Raw genomic sequence first — 6,382 nt, 5'->3', positions numbered from 1 at the left:
GCTGATGAGCTTACGACAACGAATAGTTACTAAATTATTATTATCTTTTTTCCATGGGTTATCAGCCTTACGTAACCATTTCACTTATTACATTCATCTTTCCGTTTTAATCGAGCAGAAATGACCCTACGAGTAAATTATTTTTTTAACAAATACTCGTTTTTCTACTCGAAAACAAAACGAAATGTAAAAAACTTTTTGCGCCATAGATACTTTTTCTTAATTACGATTTGAATCGTTCATAGTTCGCTACATCTTCCAAGGCGGACGTTGTCTCTCTCTTTAGGTGTCACAATTTGATTCCCACTTATAGGTTGCATTAAATATTACTCGATTAATATTAATACATTTTTGAATTAAACAAAACCAATTGGAAGATATGCTCAATTAATAAACATGATTATACCGATTCGAGCCAGCTATTTTTATTTTGTAACTTATTCCAAGTATCATCGGACTTTGGCCTATTATAGTAGGCTATAACACTCAGAGGATCAAAATTAAGAAAGACATCGACTTGAGGGATGATTTAACATCACAACCAGGGCTGTGGAGTTGGAAGAATTTTGACGTGTCCGGAATCGGAGTTAAACCCAACTCCGGCTGGTACAAAACGTGAACATTATAATTTTTATAAATTCAAGACAAATTTACGACCAGTCCAATTGATGTCAAGTTATCTTGAAAAACCCCGGATAACTTGATCAGATAGCTTGACATCAATTGGACTGATCGTACATTTGTCTTGAATTTATAATTATTTGGCAGTGCATCCTATGGATCCGCAATTGGGCCTCTCTCTTGCACCAGCTTGCTGGGCGTGCAGTTTTTCTCTTTCGTTATATTGCCTTTTTCATTGTTTTTGCATTATAATTTTTGTTTGCATTTTTTTCGAAATATTGCTTTCTTGTTCTCCTTATTGCGCTCTAAAACTTCACCAGAAAATGGAAATGTTTGTTTGTGTCAGTTTTTGTGAAGTCGCCGTTTCAATTTCGATTGCAACTTGAGTGAAATTAAATTTAAAAAAATTAAGACAACAATTAAAAAAAATTGGTAACTCTAAAATATCAAGCAACACTGAAGCCGGAGTCGGTAGGCACTCGTAGTACACTCTTCGAAAAACGTACACGCAAATCAGCTGACTTCAGTCACTTGACTCAACACGTGATTATCTGGTCGTCTTTATCGAAAATTTTTGATACAAAGAAATTTAACTGAATGCATCCCCACAACCTGCGTGACCGAATGGGTTAGGGCAAAGGAGTAGTAATTTCGATTGCGTGGGCTCGATTCCCACCTTCTGCCAATGTTCATTTTTCTTCTGCAACTGAACTGAGTGCAAGAAGGATCTTAATGACTGTAATCAATTGAGTTTATAAGGAAAATTGTCCTACCTTTCTTAACCAATGCGGCAATTGTCGTAAAGTTTCTTGCCCAGAGAAACAACAGCAAGTGCGGGTGGCTGGAGTCGAACATGCAGGCTCTCGACTGCGAGCCCAACGCGCTAACCACTAACCACCAGTAAAACGGTAAAGGTTAGCGCATGACCGTAGGCAGGGGCTCCGGACACTTCCTGAGAGTGGGGGGGGGGGGGTGTAATTTAAGCAGGGGCAGGAACGGTGTTTTGACATCGACAGGGAGTTTATTGGATTATCGCATCACATTTAATTGTGGGAAGTCGCCCCCCCCAGACCCCTTTCGCATTACTGAAAGCTTCAGTTTCTTATACAGCGTCTTTGGCGACATGTTTCGCGCCGAAGGCGCAAAATTTTTGCTTTTCAGCACGATTTAAAAGCTAAAAATTATTTCAACGAAACTGAAATCGCGAGCAAAAGCTCTTCAAGATTCGCCACAATTTTTGAAGTTTTGAGACAATTTTGACTGGAAGAGGAGACGTACGCAAAAATTCCTCTCAGTATTCTTCATTAGCTCAAGTCCTCCAAATTTTACACTTCAGACGCTAAAAGGTCAAAAACGTTCAGGTCAAAGCTAGGCCTACATTCAACTCACAAATAAATAAAATAAAAGCTAAAATGCATTAACTTTTACAACAACTGAAAATAAGGAGACATGTTGATCGATACTACGGAAGGCCTACCATTTGCGCCGTGTAAGAAATAACACTAAACAAAAAATGGAATTTTAAAAATAATCTTAGGCTATTGTTTATAATTCAACAGGAATTTTACTTGACTCAGCAAATAGCTGTCCCTTGACTCAGCTATCCCTTGTAATCAATTTTAAAAGCCACCCATCGTCTCGTCATCAGCAAAATCGCAAAACATGGCGAAACCATCAAGCCCCGCATGATTCAAACGAGGGCGAAGAGAAGCTATCTCCGCGAAAAAAGCGGCCGAGTTACAACGATTCAACCCCGCAAAACATTTAAACAGTGCAACTGTAGTGGTTTCGTTCGTGGTAAAAGCGAAATTAAACAGTTTGAAACAGTGAGAAATTTTGACGTCACACATAGCGCATTGTGATTATTTTTGACAGGATACATAGTTTGGCGTCGCCTTGCGAGTCGGAGTTTCCAAGCAAAAACTCAAAAGTTGTGCAACAAAATAAAAATAAAACACAAAAGTAAAAAAATATTAAAAATTACTTTTTTATCTCGACATTAGTGGGTGTGTGTGTGGGGAAGGGGGGGGGGGGGGGGGAATTTTGCAAATTAGTAACCCTCCTATTTCAGTTGGTGGTGAGGTAATCACCCCCCAGGCCCCCCTCTAACGGAGCCCATGACCGTTGGTTTACAGTGATGTACGCGCATACAAAAAATATTGACGCCGTCAGCGTAAACGCAAACGTTCGAAAAACCATACGCCGTATGCGTCAACGTAACTTGTAAAAAAAGTTGGGGGCGTAAGCGTTAGCGCATATACTAGCGTAAACTCATTTTGTTTGCTAGGTGCCAAACATTCACACGGTTAAACCACTCGAAACAAACAAGTTTTATTTTGAATTTCCACGAAGAAACACAAGCGTCTGAAAGTGTTCATCTGACAGTTTGCTGCGTTTTGGTTTCAATATGCCTTTGCCCATTGAAAACATTCTTTTAACTTATTCAAAATTTGGAAAGTTTGATAAAAAAAATGCAAACAACAGCTAAGACATAAAAAAGTATGCGTTGACGCTATGCGCTAAAAAACCGCGAAAACTTTACGGCATAGCCTCAAGCGACAACTATCCAAAAAAATGTGGCCGTAAGCGTTAGCGCAAACAAAAAGTCTACGCCGCAAGTCTACGGTGTAGAGTTTGCGGCGTATACGTACATCTCTGTTGGTTTATCAAACAAAGAGGAGAGGCTTCTTCTCTTTCTAAAATATGTGTTTCTCATTTTATTTTCTTGTATCAGAGAACCACAGTCTTTGCTTTCTTTAAGCGCCTTGATATGTCACCTTGACGAAGTAAAACAGGTCTTGATAGCCTACGCAGAGTTAAGATTATCCAAAAACAAAATTACGGTTGTGCGATTAAAAAGCTTGACAAATTTACCGAAATAAAATGTTTAATTTCAGAGTAGTCTATATTGCTACTAATGCTACACCAAAGCATGCTTCCGGCCACATGATTTCATTTCGGGGGTCGCAGGCTGCACGCGCCTGAATTGCAAAGGATGAAATCTGGTACCATCGTGAATAATTTTGTACGCTGTTTTAAATCTTTGGCCTGCTGCAAAAACTTTTAAATCCCAAAATCAAATTTTGAAGTTCCTGAAAGAATTAAGAGTGACGGAAGTAACCTGGACAGGAAATCTGGCAAGGACGGTGTTTGAGAGGGTGAGGGCTATTTTCAATAATAGATTGATTATCGCTTTTAGCAGCATAATTATGGTTTATATCACAAACGTTTAAACCTTTTTAATGTTTGTAAAGATCACCATTGCGCGATTGGTTGAAAAAATACTGTGGGTTGAAGACAGAAAAACTCTACACCTATTAGAGATCACCTCGAAGTAGGCTTGAATCACAATAACACTTCAGAACGATTTGCGATGAAAACGCAAAATAAAACTTTTGAAGCTGCTACGATGGGATCAATTTGACAACGTCTGGCAACACCGCGGTAAAGTCTGCCAAGAAGGTGAACCAACCAACAACCATTAGGCTACACATGAACATAAAATTAACGAAAAAGAAATTTTAATTTTTCGTTTTCGAAACCGACACTTTTTTCCTAAGGCTACAGCTCATGTTTCTCTTTCTTCCTTGTTAATTCTATGCTCATGTGTAATGATTTACCGCACAAACACCGCGATACTCCAAAAGAGTATCCTGATTAAAGCAATAGCAATAATTAGCAATAGAGCAATAATTGAAGCGCAATTTTGAACTTGGTTAAAAAATACGATGCACCGCACAAGTAGGCTAATCTCGACGTTAGTGGTAACTGACCATTTTTTGGCCAAAAGTTTTTAAGCACAAATTGTTAATGATTGATTTTACTTACCGTTACTTTTTTGGCCATTGTTCGATTATGCTACGGTTGTAACATACTAACATTGCTGCAGTCTTGACAGTGAGAGCAAAAACAAATCCGTAATCTCGGCAGGCTATTGATTGCAAACTAGTCTCCTAAAAACCAGCAGTTGTAAACGGAGCAAAGCGACGACGACTGAGCTAGCAGCATTTCAGCAAGTGGCTGAAGTTGGTAAGTGATGAAACTGAGCAAGCGGAAACTTGGAATGTCACAGATCAGCAAAATGAGTTTGACCAGCGTTGTCCAAGTAAGTCCGACATGAGCACGTAAATCTCATTTGATGACTAGGCAGTAGCTGAAATGTAGCCTATTTGCTTCTTGAAAAAGCAAAACTTAAATGTTATCAAACGCTTCACAGGGTAAATAACTTACTACAACCTGACAGAGAATCGACAGGAAAAAAATTTTACTTTTCGAAACGCACACTTTTTTACAACTCATATGCTTCTCTTTTTTCCTAATTATGTAATGGTTTACCTTTTCTAAGCCCACACTTTGTTTCGTTACAGCTCATGCTTTGGCCTACTTTCATTCTTGTCGATTTTGTGGTCAGGTTCTAGTGTTTAACGCTTCCAGTTGCACGTGGTTTAGCAGTGCTACCAAACGCCGCCGAATGACTTTTTTACAGCTGCTGCACATTTACCCAATCGCAGTTTCATTTTACCAGTAGCTGGCCTACTTTTGAAACGCACATCGGGTTTAAAAGTTAATGAATCCCTTAAGTTTAAGGCCATCTCTAAAAAAATGCTATTCACTTTCTTTTGCATTTGTGTTTTCATCAATTTTTTAAATTCTGCATGATCTCTATAATAAAAGATCTACAATATTCACTTTCTCAGACGCCGGTTCTGGCTAGGACTCTCGTTCTGTAGGCTAAGGACACTGCTCACACAGAAAGCAACTGCAAACCAATGTGTTTAATTTTCGCAAAGAGACTTATGGTCAATCAAATCGGAAGTCAGGTGAACGCTGCAGAAGAAAGTAGGCTTATGTAACCTTGTTGCATTCGTGATTGTAGAATCGGAAATTTACTGCGTTCAATGAACGTCCGCCTCAATATAGCTCAGAGATAAAACACACGACTCTGAAAAAAAAGGTGACGCCAAGATCAAAACCAAGCAACAATGTTGCTTTCTAGAGAAGTGTCAATGTATTATTGAGGAACATGTTTCAGGCATAGCTGGCGTCATCAAGTGGGTGGAGTAGTTTTCAGCCATGGGTTTGTCTATCACTTGCAAATAAAAACTTCCTTCTGTTAACTTGGTGACGATTGACAGAAGGTTAATTTTAATACCGAAAAGTTGAAATGTTTTATGGCATCAAGATTTCATGCAAAAAGGTATTTAGAGTTTGTAAAGCGATTTCAGTCTAATCATAAAGTTCAGACTAGGCTAGCCTACTACAGTAGAATTCGCTTATAGTGACACCTGAAGGGACCGCGGAAAAAGTGTCACCATAACCGAAGTGTCACTATAGCCGAATTCTACTCAACTGTTGCGTATGCAAACGGGACTTTGCAAGAAGTGTCACTATAGGCGAAGTGTCACTATCGCCAAAGTCACTATAGGCGAATTCTACTGTATTTCATCTTTTAACATATTAGCCTAACAATTAGCATAAAATATGTAGGAAGTGAAAAGCACTCAAAGTGAGTTAATATTAAGGCTGTTTAAAATAAAAGTAGGCCTACCGGTATTTTGAAATAGATTGGTTTGAAGTAGGCTAAAGTTTGTCAATGAAAAAGTCTATTATGAAATTGAAGCAATTTAATTTAGTCAGCCGTTCAAACTTCACGAAAGTCTCATCACAAAAAATTCATTCTTCAAACTCTAGTGATCCTGCACAATCTTTTTGAAAGATTTAATAATCATTACAAAATGAGAGAATCAATTTCTTCCAGGCA

Source organism: Aplidium turbinatum, chromosome 8, assembly GCF_918807975.1.
Source record: "Aplidium turbinatum chromosome 8, kaAplTurb1.1, whole genome shotgun sequence".
In the NCBI taxonomy this organism is placed as follows: domain Eukaryota; kingdom Metazoa; phylum Chordata; class Ascidiacea; order Aplousobranchia; family Polyclinidae; genus Aplidium; species Aplidium turbinatum.
Note: the sequence above shows the minus strand (reverse complement) of the source record.